Source organism: Heterocephalus glaber, unplaced genomic scaffold (assembly GCF_053883595.1).
Source record: "Heterocephalus glaber isolate CG9 unplaced genomic scaffold, H.glaber_assembly_v1.0 deba00000122, whole genome shotgun sequence".
Classification (NCBI taxonomy): Eukaryota; Metazoa; Chordata; class Mammalia; order Rodentia; family Bathyergidae; genus Heterocephalus; species Heterocephalus glaber.
The window spans coordinates 1,683,168-1,698,416 of record NW_028258138.1 but is presented as its reverse complement, the minus strand read 5'-3'; the positions used below and the strand labels follow the sequence as shown (position 1 = coordinate 1,698,416).

At 57.9% G+C, this 15,249-nt stretch overlaps 1 protein-coding gene across 6 annotated transcripts in view; it reads right to left on the bottom strand.

The window, feature by feature from the left end:
- Agpat3 (1-acylglycerol-3-phosphate O-acyltransferase 3) overlaps positions 1-15,249 on the bottom strand; it is a 67,586-nt gene that overhangs the window by 30,406 nt on the left and 21,931 nt on the right. For 4 of the 6 annotated variants that reach the window (XM_087208077.1, XM_004842496.4, XM_013071372.3 and 1 more), the window contains exon 2: positions 10,600-10,660. The exons of 1 other annotated variant lie outside the window; for it this stretch is intronic. The gene's annotated coding sequence lies outside the window, so the exon portion shown is untranslated. Of the gene's footprint in view, positions 1-10,599; positions 10,661-11,476; positions 11,585-15,249 lie in introns of those variants that run through there. One more of the 6 variants, XM_087208070.1, reaches the window with a different exon arrangement.

The following is a 15,249-nucleotide window of genomic DNA, read 5'->3' as shown; positions in this document are numbered from 1 at the left end:
TGGCAGAGCCTGCCGCCCTAGGGGCTGGGGCTGTGTGTGCATCTGTGTCTCTGGCACTCCAGTGACATGGGCAGCATCAGACCGCGCAGTGGGGCAGATGCGGGTTCTCAGCCGCGGCCCAGCCCAGCCTGGGGACAGCACGGGAGCGGGCGGAGGGCAGCCGGGACAAGCGTCAGGGGCTAGAGGGCGCCAGCCGGGGCTCCGGGATGGAGGGGCTGAGGAGGTCTGGAAGGTGCATCGTCCCGGGCAGGCAGATGGGGTGGCGAGGCCAGGGCCCCAGCTCCCCCTGCATGCCTGGGCGCCCCGCTGACTCGGGGCTGGGAAGACCTGGGGAACAGCTCCCTTACCTGGGGCTCAGCGAGCACAGCAGGGCTCCAGCAGTGGGTGGCACTGAGGTGACAGGGACGGGTGGCCAGCTCTTAACATGGCCCTCTGCCCACTCCGGCTGGGAGGAACGGGAAGAGGGCGTTCACCTGTGGCCTGGGCTCCTGTGCCCCCGGGGGAGCGTGGCCTGAGATGCCAGCACAGGGGGACAGGGCCACAGCCCCCACACTGGTGCCTACCCGAAGGAGACAGCGTGGTGGGGGCTCGGGGCAGGGGGTGCGGAGGGAGGCTCCAGAGGGCCCGAGTGCGGGGTCCCGGGCACTGCGACAGAGGCAGAGGCGCCAGCTGCGGGCCCCACCCACCCTCCCTTGCCTGCTCCGTGCCAGCCCGGCCGCTGGCAGCAGCAGGTGCGGGTGGAACTCGGGTGCGCTCAGGTGGCGCCACATGCCTATGAGACAGACGGAGGGGGTGAGCACTGGGCAGGGGCCGAGCCAGCACAGAGGCCCACGTGACGGGCTCATGGCCAGCAGGGGAACAGAGCCGCGACATGGGGAGGCTGCAGGCGCAAGGGTTGTGAGATGAGAAATGGTCCCAGTCCCTAAGACCCCCGTAGCTCCCAGGTGACAAGGCCGATGTGTGGGAACCTTCCGCAGACTTGGAATTTTGGAAGTGACAGGAGCTCCTGCAGTCCTTCACCTCCACCCGATCGCCCCCAGCTGGGTGGTCACCTGAGGGCCCAGGGCTCAGCTCAGGCTTGGTGAGGCCAGTGAGGCCCCTGCCCTTGGCACTTGGACCTGGCCTGTGCCTGTCACCCACTGCAGCCTGGTCCTCTGTGCTGCCTGACTTCTGACCCAGTGCCCTGGGTCCCAGCTGACATCAGACCCAGTGCCTGCCTCCTCAGATGGCCCGATGGCCCAATGTCCGTTGGCCCGTTTGTCTTGGTGCCAGTGTAGAAACACTGCCCACTACGTCTGAAGTCCCTTGTGTGCTGGCTCTGCCCTGGGGTGGCCCCCAGCCCTGCCTGGCCTATCGCCTGCAGAGAGCCGCCCGAGGGCAAGAGCAGCCTGTACTGATGCTGATGGGCTGGGCGCGGTCACCAGAGCCCAGGGCAGCAAAGCCAGGGTGCGGGCTCCAAGTCCCTGGCACTCACGGGAGCCCTGGCCTGTGGGTGTGAGTATGCGCGGCTGTGCAGATGCCTGTGTGGACACGCATGGTCAGTGTGCACGTGTGTTGTCAGGGTGGTGTGTGTGAGCGTGTGTGAGCATGAGTGTGCGTGCACACACAAGTCCCAGGGCCACCCTCACATCTGTCCGCAGGGGCTGCTCCAGGTCACGGGGCCATGTCCAGCCGGTGGCACTGGCCCCTGCTGTGTGGGCACCCGGCTCCCTGTGGGTGGGTCGGAGGTCTGTCCCCTCAGTGACGGCTGAGGAAGGACAGGCAGGCTGGCCTTGCTCCGGGGACACTGCCACACGACGGCCCCTTCTTGCCCCATACACCTGGGTTCCTGTGCCTGCTGGCCTCTGCCTGTGACCGCCCCGCCAGCCTTGGGCACACAGGGGCATGGGAGTCGGCTCTGCCCCTAACACTGTGCATCTGTGGGCAAAGCAGGCCCTTGGGCCAGCGAGCTGCATATGAAACCTGCCAGGCCACCCATCGGCTGCCCAAGGCCTCTCACTCGGGGTTAAACAGCTAGGTTCCCACCCCAGTGCATGGGGCCTCCTGCTGCCCAGAGCCCCAGTCCAAAGTCTGCCCCTGCAGACCACCCGTGACTCCCAGAGCTTGGGAGCCCAGCGAGCAACTGGACTTTTGAAGCAGACTGGACATGCTGGCAACGTGGGTGAGCTCCCAGCACGCGGCTCTCAGCTCCACCTGCAGCAGGATTGTAGGACACAAACGACTGAAGAGACCTGGAACAGAGGCACCTTGAGAAGTGTGCACACACCTCAGGAGACGCTGGGGCTCCAGGTCCTGTCACCTGACACCCCTGCCCAAACAGGCATATGTCCCCAGGAAGGGACTGAGGCAGGAGCCCAGAGCAGGGCAGAGCTGGATGTGGCCTCCAAGTACAAGGTCCCCAGACACATTTGCAGAGCTCCTCCAGCCCTGCCACGCACCCATCAGAGGGCGCCGTCTCCAGTTTCTCCCAGAGAACTGAGCAGGTTTCCAAAGGGGACCTGGACCTGACCCAGCCTGAGGACAGGAGATGCAGAGGGGCCGCCCAGCGTTCTGTGCCGCTGCTCGCATGCTGTGCAGTGTACTTTTCCTCCTTCTAATAAATACAAAGCCTCGCTGCCTTCTGCGCTTGTGTTGACCAGTTGTTTGCTCCGAACAGAAAGAACCCAGAAGCCACCTCTAGGAGGAGCCTCCAGCATCCTGGGAGACGGAACAGGACCGCACTGCACCCCATCTCATGCAGCAGAGCCCAGCTTTGCTGATAAGAAAAGCCCCAAACCAAGCGCTTCACCAGCTGACATGAAGGGGCACATGGGAGCCTGAAGCCACAGAAACAGGGCCCAACATGCTCACCTCAGAGCACCGCAGGCCAGACAAGTTAAACTGAGATGAATGACAGGAACTAACATCCTTAGAGATGGATGTGTCACAGCTTGTTTATTTTTCTCTGTGCTCCGAGTGACATCCCCAGCCATTTCTGCAACAGAATCTCACTGAGTTGCCCGGGCCAGCCTCAAACTTGCAACCCCCCTGCCTCAGTTTCCAACTTGCAACCCCCCTGCCTCAGCCTCCTGAGGAGCTGGGATTACAGGTGTGCACTGCCGTCCATGCTGATATACAGTTTAATGTCCATGTACCAGATGACCCAACCATGCTTTCTTTCCACAAGGCAGAAACCCCAGGGGTGGTAGAGATGTGAGTCAGAGCAGGCTAAAAACAGCAGACACTACTGCACATCTGAATCCTCAGCAACATTATGCAGCGTGCCAGGCATGCAGCAATAAAGAAATGTCTGGCACATTCCAGACTAATTAAAGTACACGTACTTTAGTAAATTAGTAACAAGAACTAATTTACACACACACACACAAAGAATCAATTTACAAAAGTAAGAAATCAGTAACAAAATGAGAAAGCAGAATGGGTCCCCACTGTTCACAGAAACATGCTTCTCTTACTTGTCTTTGTGGGAAAGAAAAATCAATACTGAAGAATTTTTAAGAAATATATTAATGAAAACTAAGGCAATGTGTACAGAGGAGAATTCACCTCATTAAATGCCTTCATTCTGAGAAAGGAAAATAAGAGAGTGAAGCTTCCAATTCAAAGTGTTGGAAAATTATAAAATAACTGAAGGAATAAAGGTTAAAATAAAAAATGATTCAGGAGAAAACATCTTAATGAATAGCTAAATTAAAAATGTTTTGAGGGGAAGGATGGTAAGCTATCTACAGTAGTAAAGAACTAATCAAGCCAGGCATGGTGCCTCACACCTATAATCCCAGCACTCGGGAGGCAGAGGCAGGTGGATCCCACCAGTTCGAGCCCAGCCTGGGCTACATAGTAGACCCTGTCTCAAAAGACCAAACAAGGGCCAGGGATTTAGCTTAGTGGTTTCGACACCTGCTGCACAAGTGCAAGGACCCAAGTTCGATCCCTACTACCAAAGGAAAAAAATAAAAAGACCAAACAAACTGCCCTTTGGGTCCTGTGCAGAAGTCTGGAGAGACCACGTTTGAGAACCACTGCTTCCTGGGGAATACGAGGGCAAGCGGGGCATGGTGGCTCACGTTTGTAATCCCAGTACTCAGGAGGCTGAGCCAGGAGGATCGCTGTGAGTTCGAGACCAGCCTGGGCTACAGAGTGAGCTCAAGGACAGCCTGAACTACAGAGCAAGACCCTGTCTCAAAAAAAAAAAGAGCAAATTGCTCTTTGAAAAATGAGTAAGCAGGCAGAGCAGGTGATCCAGGGCTCCTCGGGCGGTGGCCATGGTGGAGACTCGGTGTGGGGCTGCCGTCAGCAGTCCGGTGGCGAGACAGAAGCGAAGGATGCGTGGCTCGGTGACAGCAAGGCGTCCAAGTGCTCACCGGTCAGAACCCCGAAGCGCGTGTCGGAAATGCCATGCAGGTGCCAGTGACAGGGACGGCCAGAGAGGTCCTCATAGCAACGAAGGCCACAAGCTGACCGAAGCGGAAAGCGCCAGCCACTGAGCACGGGCCACCAGCGCTGTGCAGCTATGGGGGAGGCGAGCAGGGGACAGACGGTGGCAGACAGCAGTGCCAGGCCGCTGACGGGAGGCCCTGAGCCAGGAGCACAGAGCTCGGCGTCTTGGGACACTGAAGGCCCAGCGGCCACTTCCTGACCGTCCACGTTCGCGTCTCTGGTTTCACCTCTGTGCCAAGAGCCCTGTGTCCACGGTTAGTGGGGAAGTCACAGCATAAGGCAGAAAGAGAGATGTGGGCTCGGGGAGAGGAGCCTGGAGCAGCTGCAGTCAGCAGGGAGAACGGCGAGCCCACACCGGCGGTGACGGTGCCTCCGCTGTCCCTGCCGCGCTCTCGGGCCTGCGTGGCCTGCGAGGCTCTGTGGGCCGACGCGCACCCGCCTTCCCAGGACTCGCGGCAGGGGAGCGCTGCGTGCTGTGGGCCCACCCACAGTGACGACCCCCAGGCCCGGCTGTCTCTCCTCAAGGCCGCTGTCCACAGGCTCATGGACCGGGTGCAGAGGTCGGAGAGCAGCCACGCAGCAGTGGCAAGGGGCACACAGTGCCGGCTTTCTGACCCCTGCGTTTCCTGTCCTGAGCTGCCAGCCGGCCGGGCAGCAGGGCGTCTTGGGCTCTTTCCCGGGGCGCCGCCAGGCAGCACTGCATCAGCAGAACAGGCACCGAGCCTGACTGGTAAGAACTTGACTTGCTATTATTACAGGGTTGCATCCTTTTTTAAAATTTAAAATATCAAGATTTTTACCATGTGAAGACCTTTTTAACAGCCAGGACTTGGAGAGTTAGTAGTTCTGGACAGATGGTTGCTTAGGTCCTAGGAGTACTGCTAAAAATCTGATTTCCTACATTCACTGTTTCCTGCTTGGGGAAGAAAATCCCTGTAAACGTTAATTTTCCAAACTGGCACCCACCTTGCTGGAAGATTCTGTATTTTCCTTTTTTTTCTTGGAACTGGGGATCAAACTCAGGACCTTGCACTTTTGAGGCAGGGGTCGGAACCACTGAGCTAAATCCCTGGACCAAGATTCCGTGTTTTCAATGCTGCTGTTACTTGGATCACTTCTGACTCCCTTGTGATCCCAGCTTGCTTTGTCCTCTACTTCCCAGGCAGTGGCTCCCAGTCACACTCTTAAGCGGGCCCTCCAGGGTCACCCCGGGAGCCACAGATTGGACAGATGGCGGTGTCTCACCTCTCTTGTGGCCGGGACTCGCCCATGGGAGCTGCAGTCATTTGTTGCTGCCGTTTCTCCTTTAACCTCATTAAAGATGTGTTATGTGGTTTTTCTTGGTGGACTGAGGTTTACAATGGTTAACAACAAATGGTTCCCACATGTTTGCCAGCTTGTGCCACGGCTCTGAAGAACCTGGACTGTCACAGACTGAGAGCAGTAAGTCACATCCGATTTAAAAAGAATTAGTAAGCTGGGTCATGGTAAGATAAAGTCAGCACATAAGGAGGTGTGGTGTGCACACCTGTAGTCCAGCACTCTGGGAGGATCAAGACTTTGAGCTCAGCCTGGGCAATTTAGCACTTTAGCGAGACCCTGTCTCAAATTTTTAAAAAAGCCAGGGCCAGGGATTTAGCTCAGTGGTTCCGCCGCCTGCCTTGCAAGCACAAGGTCCCGAGTTTGTTCCCCGGTACCAAAAAAAAAAAAAAAAGCCAACACACACTGACTGAGGATTTGCTCCCCAGAATGCAGAATGGCACAGCACGACGTCTCCTGGGACGGTCACAACAGTTCTATAACAAGAATGCGGGACAGGTATTTGAACGAGCTTCACCTCCATTTCCCGATAAAGAGACTCAAGAAAACAGAGGTCACCCTACCCAGGCGTGGTGGTGCATGTCTATAATCTCAGCACCAGGGAGCTGCCGCAGGAGGACCACCACAAATTGGATGCAGCCTAAACTACAGTGAGACCCTGTCTCAAAAAACAGAAAAGAAAAAATGAGAAAAAAAGAAAGAGAGAAAATAGGAGGAAATAAACTTAGAACATATTTTCCTAACATGCTTCTGCCTCGAGTGACACAGGCTGTACCCTGTGTCAGCTGTCAGTCCCTACTCCAATGCCAGCCCTGCACTCCCAGGAGACACCGCCAACCTCAGGGACCACGCGTGCACCCCTTGCACGATCCAGGGCACGCTCACTGCACAGCGGCACGAGGGTCCAGCCGAGGCTGCACACAAACAAACCAAGACCAGTGGGCTGAGCTGGTCCCATCCATGGCCCAGACTGGCTTGCCACAAGATCAAGGACACGGCTGGCACCCACCCACCAAGCCAGGAGGGCCAGGGACAGAGCAGTGGGGACAAAGGCTGAAGCATCGGTCCCTCGAGCCCAGGCCTGCCTAGTGCCGATTGGACGCTGCAGCTCCCAGCAGAAGCCAAGTTCCTCTTAGCTCCGCAATGGAAACCTGCGAGGCCAAGATCAGGATGGAGCAGAAGATGCCTCTGAGACCAGAAACTCATTTTACAGCCACGACAGCAGAGCCATGGTTTACGGGGCCCCTCAAGGCACTGTCCGGAACTTCCTCATGCTCCCTTTATGAACCGATTCCTTCTCGTCTGGGTTTTCTAGTCCAGCTCAGGGCAGGGCTCAGGAGGCTGCCGGACAAGCGTGACAGAGCAAGGTCACAAGTTCTTCTCCGGATCATACTCCACATCTCATCTGCAAACTGGCAGATCCACACCCTCATCCTATTACGTGGGTAAAATACGTGGACAGTATCATCCCCTCGATCCTTTCACACCAGATTCGATTCGCTCCCACTCTTAAAAGCAACAAAAAAAGTAAACTGTTATTTAAAAAAAAAAGAAACTAACCAGACCACTAAAAATAAGAAAAGGAAGGAGAGAAACGGCTCGCTTGTTTGCGCAGACGCGGGGAAAGCAGGCGACAAAGTTCAAGGCCCGTGGCTGCGAGGTGCCATCCCGAGGGTCACCGCCGCCACTGTGCTCTGTCACTGCAGGCGCCTGTCGCCCCAGCCACTCGGGAGGGAGCTCAGGGCCAGCGAGGGCAACGCGGGCGCCCGCCTCCTACAGAGGGGCGAGTGTCACCTCGGCAGACGGACGCTGTCTGCAGAGAAAACCTGGACGTCCTTGAGACCAGGTATCAGGGACAGCGAGAGCCAGCTAGCGCTGGGAGGAGCCCGTTCCACTCTGCAGAGCAGGACAGAGCACGGGGACAGCGAGGACAGAGGTGGCCACACGTGTGTGGCTCTGCCTCAGGGCCAGGCCCTGGGCCTGCAGCTGGGCTGGGCGCCCCCACGGCCCTGGGCACCACACTCCAAGTTTGCAGGGGCTCCCTCCCGACTCCAGCTCCCAGCGAGTGGCCGAGAGAAAATGCGAGGGCTGGGGCTGAGGACGAATGTGACGCTGCACCGGAAGCCTCCGGACACAGAGCAGACCAGTGTGGCTGGGCACTGTGGGGCCCAGAGCCAGAGCCCGGGAGTGGCCAGCACCTCCCGGCTATATTCAGCAAGGGACTGGGCAGTGCAGGGGACTGCAGCGGACACGGTACACACAGCAGCTGCGTAGCCGCGCACAGCTGCACAGAAACCACTGCCCACCTGACCCTGCAGCCTGGGCTGTGGGGGGCGGGGCAGCGGCTTTGCTGAATGACAGTCACCCAGGTGGGGAGACGCACCACAGTATGCGCGCACACAGCCCTGTCGCTGTGTCTGAGCACTGAGTGTGCTCAGAGCAGACGCTCCTGGGCAGGAGTCCCTGGCCCAGCCACTGTCCACCTGGACACTCCTGGTCATTTCAGGAACCTGCAAACAGCACTGGCCAGAGGACAGAGTGGAGAGTTGGCGCCACACGACACGAGAGGCAAAGTCCACCTTCCACCGAGGTAGGCAGCGGCCAGCGTGCAGTGAGGCCTGTGTCTGCTTCGTCACCTGGACGGCAGCCTCTGGCCTGGCCACCCCGAGATGGGACGGAGCCCGTGTGTGCCATCTCAGAGTCCGCTTTGGTGCTGATGAACCACACCAAAATCATCACACAGGCACAGCCACGTATGTGCACAGACATGTGCAAGGGCACACACACACTCACTTCAGCACATGTATACAAGGACGGTGCTTTCGGGTGAGGTCTGTGTGTGCCAGAAAGCAGCAGGGCACCTTAAGATCGAGCTGCACAGGTGACCGAAGGACAGACACACTCTCGCGAGCTTTGCACACCTGCACACACCTGCGCACACCCGACCATGCTCCCTCGTCTTCACTGCTCTGAGGGTCAGCGCAGCCATCTTTAGGGCTCTGCATCCAATAAACAATGCTCTTTTAATTATGTGGCTCTGTGTTCGATTTTACAATCGTATGTTACCCGTATAAGTAAAGTTTAAATATGAAGAAAAAACTGATGGCTTGCACGTTACGCTGCGTGCGACCTTCCATGCCCACGGGTCTCCACAGTCGGACGTCTGCCTTTCCAAAATGCAGGTACCCACAGGTGACGAGAAGTCCGGCCACCAGCTCCCAAGGGACAGCGGCACAGGCTGGGGGCCAGGCTGACCTGGACACACTGCAGGGCACAGCTCGGGTGCCGCAAGCCAGAGTCTGTGCTGGGGGCCCTGAGTCTCCCGGAAGAACCCAGAGCGAGCAGAGTGGAGCCACACCACAGTGCAGGGAGGCCTGGGCCCACCGCCCCTCAGTGGGGCCACGCAGCAGGTGACCACCCCCAGCATGTCCCAGGGACAGCCAAGGGGACACTTGGGAGCCCGGTGAAGCCCAGAGTCTACTGCCCAGGGTTCCGGCGCCCCAGTGCCCCGGTCACGCCCTCCAGAGCTCGCAGAGAGCCACTGCCTCTGCCCAGGGTAAGCTCGGAGACCCGGGCTGGGCCTCCCTAGGCCTGAGGCCCACTCCCCTCCCAGTGCTTCAGCCCTGGCAGCCTGGAGGCACAGGCTCGAGCCAGAAGCAAAGATGCTCCCATGAAGAACAGGAGCGGGGGCAGCCAGCCGCGTGGGCTGTGGCATGGGCTGACTCTCCGGATCTGCCTGGCCTTCCCTGCCTCGTTTGTTTTTCGCTCTTTGAGTCAGGGTTTCGCTATATAATTCAGGCTGGTCTTGAATTTATGGCAATCCTCCTGCCTCAGCCTTCCCAGTGCTGGGGTTATATGTACATGTGTGCCACCACGGTTGGCTCTTTCCTGCCTCTCAAAGGTGCTGCCAGGTGTGGTGCCGCATGCCTGTGATCCCAGCACTTGGGAGGCTGAAGCAGGAGGATCACCCCAAGTTCGAGGCCAGCCTGGGCTACAGAGAGAGAGAGAGACTCTATCTCAAAAACCAAATAAAATAAAATAAAATTTTAGAAAGTGCTGAGTTGGGTTGGGGGTGCAGCTCCGTGGCAGCACATTAGCAGGTGCAGGGCCCAGGAAAGTTGAGCTCCTGAACCTCAGCACTGGCCCCCTAGCGAGAACAGAGAACAGTGTTCCACTTGCAACAGAGTAGCAGCGGCTTAAGCAACTGAAAACCACAGCAAATTTATCAAAGACGAGAGAGAGCAGCAGGCGGGTGCTGACTGATGCTGGGGTGAGCTAGCTGCCCCGAGCGCCAGGCAGCCACGATCAAGCAGCCATAATAGAATGACTGCAAAGTGACACTCAACGAAGTCCTTCGGTTTGGAAACAAAGGCGGGGTCTCATGCTTGGGCCATAGTTATGCGATGGTGACGAACGGCAGCCACAACTGCAAACCAGACAAGCGAGAGACAGGGGCTGCGCCACCTCTGGCCACATCTGTGTGCTTCAGCCATGGTCCCAGCATTCCCTGGTCACCAGCAGGCCCACAAGGTTAGGGACCCGGGCTGAGCCTCCAGGCGGCCGGGCAGGGGCTCCCAGGTCAGAGAAAAGGCAGAGGGCTCCAGGCCTGGGTCTGACCCCGTGGCTCCAGCCTGCACCCGAGCAGAGGGATGCCGCGGCCGGCGGTCCTTCAGTGGGCAGGCTCTGTCCTGGAGCCTGCACGACCCAGGCCCCGTCCAGGGCCGGAACCGCCCGTGCTTCTGGGATCTGTGCAGGAGACAGAGACTTCCAGGGCCACCCACACTCGGTCTGCACCAGGACACCCAGACACACACCGAGAGATGCGCGGCCCCCACTCACCAAGACACCGGACCAGCAGGGCGGGCTCGGGCTGCCCTCAGAGGTGTCCGACGGGAAGGGCCTGGAAGGAGAGACACAAATGTGAGCTGCGTTGCAGGACAAAGAGATGCTCGCGGAGCCAGCTGGGAGCGGGACCCTGAACATCAAGAAGGCCGAATGCCAGGGAAACTGAGTCACACCCCCACCTTCTCCCCAGGGACACAAGAGCCTCGAACGAGCGAACACCAGATTCACAGCCCACTCAGACCTTTCCAGGACCTTTACGTCCACACTGGACAAGGCGGCCACGACAGGGGCCGAGACGCTGAGGTCACTCCCGAGCCGAGGCCTCCGGCCCTCAGCTCCCAGGGCTCCTGCTGCACCCACACCCCACCCATCCCACGGCGCAGACCCCGCTGCTTCCTCCCTGTCCACGACGCCACGAGTTGGTCCAGGATGCACAAAGCAGAGCCCTGTGACTGTGGGTTTTAAACTGCAGAGAACACATGTAAAACTCACCACGTAACCACGCTAGAGCACGGCGGGGTCACCAGCACCCTCCAGAGGCGTGCACGGCGCAGAGCCCCGCTCCCTGCCTCGGCCACCCGAGGACCCCGCGAGGCCTTCCTCCGCCTGGCGTCTCCCGCAGAGCCTCTTCCTCAGCCCTCCTCTGTGCCGTGGCACATGCACGTCACAATTTCCCACACTTTTAAGGCCAAATAACTGCACTGAATGCTTGCCCTCCCGCATCCATGTTTAGAGATCCTGACCCCGGTGACACTGCGTGCAGGTGGGGGCTTTGGGGTGGCAGAGAAGAGACATAGACAGCTGCGTCCCCCTCTGCCACATGAGGACGAGCTCAGGCAGGGCCCTGGCCAGCAGCCCCCGCAGCCCGCACCTGGACAGCCGGGAGAAACCAAGTCCAGGGCGCCCCCGCCCGCCCGCCTGCGTGATCCTCGGCGACAGCGCTGAGCAGGCGGCCCCGGCTCCCCTATGAGCCTCCTGGCCTCTGCTCCTGCTGCAGCCCACAGCCGGTCTCCAGAGCGTGCTTGGTACGAGGGAGGCGGAGTTCTCTTTGCAAACAGGTGTCTGACGTGTCCTGGGGACTTGGAGCTGCCCTCGTGGCCAGTTTTCCTTTCACCTTTGCTCCTCCTTGCGTAACAGGCTTCTGCCTCTGGCTGCTCCTGCGATGGGCACCGGGTGCTTCTCTTCATGCTTCTTCGGTTGGGGTTTGCTGAGCTTTGAGGAGATGAGCTTTCATCACATCTGGAAAAATGTCAGGCACTGCGTTTCCCGCCTCCCTCCCAGGTGCCTGCTCCGGCCCCAGGCAGCAGCCGGCAGGGGTGGTCCAGAGGCCCTGCGTTTCCTCAGGCTTTGTGCTCTGCGTGTCATTTCAGTGTGGTGTGGTTTACACCTAAAATGTCCCAAAGGCCAGGTGCAAGGCCCGGCAGATGGGCCCTGGGAGACGGCTGGGGCACCAGGGCTCTGGCCTCATCATGCTGCTGACCCAGGGGTGGAACCCTAACCTCATGGCATCCTTGGGAAGAGATGGGGCAGGAATGGGCCTGGCCAAGTGGGCCACAGGGCACAACCTGAGGGCTGTTTTGTCCTGCCCTTCCTCTTGGGCTCTCTGTCCCTGCTTCGCACAGCTGCCCGCTGTGATGCCACCTCAGCCTGTTAACCACGGACTGAGGCCTCGAAACTGTGAACCAAAGCAAATCTCTCCTCTCAGCTGCTGTCTTCAGAGTATTTGTCACAGTGCGGAAGAGCTGACTAACACACTCATTTTCTCCTTCAAGGTCTGCCTGTCAGCCCCAGCCAGTGTATTTCCTATCTCTAGATTTATTTGGGTCTTTTTCTGTATCTACTATTTCTCTTCATTTTGTTCACATTTTCTCTGCTATTGAACACAGGAGCATACATAGATGACCCACTGAACGTTCTTGTCTGCTAATATTTTTTTGAGACAGGGTCTTGCTACGTAGTCCAGGTTGGCCTTGAATTCACTATGTAGCCTTGGCTGGCCTCAAATTCAGAGATCCTCCTGTCTCAGCCTCCCTAGTGCTCAGATGACAGCACTACCAACACTGGGTTGTCTGCTAATTCCTTCATGTGGATAGACATGGGTTCCCCCAGGTCTTCTCCAACCACGGTCTGTCCTCCTCCTCTGATCTGTCTGTATGGAAGTCACCTTTGGTCACTGCCGGACCCTGTGGCCCTGGGGGTGGACACTGGGTTGGCGGCAGACCCTCAGTGGGACACAATGGGGCTCTGCTGGCAGCAGCTTGGTTCCTTCCAGGCTCCTGGCCTGGCTCTGTGGGGTGAGTCCCAGGCTGCTTGCATCTAGGGCCATGGCCACATTTCAGGGAAACTGTGTGGTTGCTAGCCTGCTGCTGAGGACAGGCTGTGCCCTGCGCTGTTAAACCCGTGTCCTGCCCCTGTGCCCCTCTCCTACGGCCTTGATGCTGACCACAGTCCAGGGCACCTTCTCGGAGGTTCCTGCTCTCTGCATCCCTCTCCACCAACTCCAGCGCTGGCCCTGGCTCTGCACACAGCACCAAGCACCCTGCAGCCTGGTGACCTCACACGTGGCTTCCTGAAGGCAGGCAGGAGGGGAAGTGGGCACTGTGCACTGTGCAGTCAGCTGTCACTGCCCAAGGCCAGCTCCTGTGCTGTGCCTGCTGGGGTCCCCTGAGAGCCACACCAACCTGGGAGCCACCGGGACCAGGGCCGGGAGAAGCAGAAGCCTCTGCCCCTTTCCTCCTGGTCTGGATGCTCAATGCTCGGCGCTCCATGCAAGCTCTCTCTGGAAGTGCATCTAGGCCAGGAGGCAGCAGTGAGCTGCCCCACGTTAACCCCAATGCAAACCCGAATCAGTGAGCAAAGGCTATGAGTGCCGTGCCAGGCCCTTCCCTGCCTGCATCCTCTCTCCCAGTGTCCTCAGCAAGGCTGCGTGTCACCGGTGGGTCCCCTCCGAGCCTCCTTCTCTCCATGCCCTCCTTGACTCCAAGCCTGTGCTAAGGCCGAGGCCGCTGTGGGCAGAGACCCTCGGGGCCCCACGGGAAGATGGCGACTGTGGGGGGTGCAGCCTGAGCCTCTCAGGGTCCAGTGGTGCAGCTTCCCACGGTGCCGGCCAAGGGGACACCAGGCAGCTGGCCATCCTCGCCCAGCACCTCACCGTCCCGCAGCCCCACAGGCCCAGGGCATCGGCAGCGTTGGTGGCCGGCAGCACAGGTGTGCAGGAGGCTGTGCACTCCGACCCTCTGCCGGGAGCTCTGTGTCCCCCGCCTGTGTCTCCCCATCCTCCTGGTGTCCTCTGAAGCAAAGGGCTCCAAATCTGGATCATAAAAGTAGACGGAGCAAACAGGCTGACTGCCTCCCTCCCCAGGCAGGAAACTGATGGGGCCCTGCAGGGGCCAGGATGCCGTCCTGACAGGGCAGAAAGGCCGTGGCCACCAGCCTGGAACCCTGCAACCAGCAGCTCCCACTCGGCCAGTGCAGAACACGGAAAGGGCACAGATCTGCAGAGCCTGCTGCTCCACAGGGGATGGGAGACCGGCGCTGCCTGCATCTGCCACCGGGAAATCTCAAGGGAGAGATTTCTCACAGAGACTGGGTGGGGGGGGTCTCCAGACCAATCACATAGCCAAAAAGAACAAAAAGGTGCTTGCAAAATCCAGCCATCAAAAATTAAGTCAAAATCTAATATATGAATTGAACAGTAACAAAAATATTTCCTATCACAACTTACAGCTTCAGCCAAATCTTTTTTTTTTTTTGTACCGGGGATTGAACTCGGGACCTTGAGCTTTCGAGGTAGGCAGCGGAACCACTGAGCTAAATCCCTAGGCCTAAATCCACTCTTAAAGGGAATGACTCAGAGTGCATTAGAGATTTTTAAAAGGCTAAAACAGATGATAAAATATATCTCAAAAAGTTAGGAAAGCACCAGGCATAAGGACACATGTCTGTAATCCCAGCACTTGGGAGGCTGAGACAGAAGGGCTGCCATGAGCTGGAGCATAGCCTGGGGTACGGGATGGGGTACGGGATGAGATCCGCTCAGAAAACAAAGGAAAGCCAAAAATAAATTTAACATGAAAGGAGAAAAGAATGTTAAAAGCAGAAATTAGCTGGGGATTTAGCTCAGTGGTTCTGGCGCCTGCCTTGCAAGCACAAGGTCCAGAGTTCAATCCCCGGTACAAAAAAAAAGAAAGTACAAGGTCCCGTTCAATCCCAGAACCAAAAAAAAAAAAAAGCAGAAATTAATGAAATACAAAACATAGAAAAAGCCCCAAAGCTGGTTCTTAGAAAGGATCAATAAAACCAACAGTGTTTTAAATCGGGTGTGGTGGCGCACGCTTGTAATCCCAGCACTTAGAGGCTGAGGCAGGAGGATCACTGAGTTCGAGGCCAGCCTAGGATACATAGTGAGTTCAGGGCCAGCCTGAAATACAAAGGGAGAGACCCTGCCTCAAAAAAACAAAACAAAACAAAACAAAACAAAAACCAAGAGTGTTTCATCAGGAGAGATCACAGCAGAGAAGACACGGGCCCTGTCAGGGCGCAGAAGGTCGCCCCGCGACAAGGGCGAAGCGGGCATTGTCACCACTTTCTGGTAAAAACTTGAAAGTGAGAAAAAGGAGAGATTCCTGGGGAAATCACAGATGA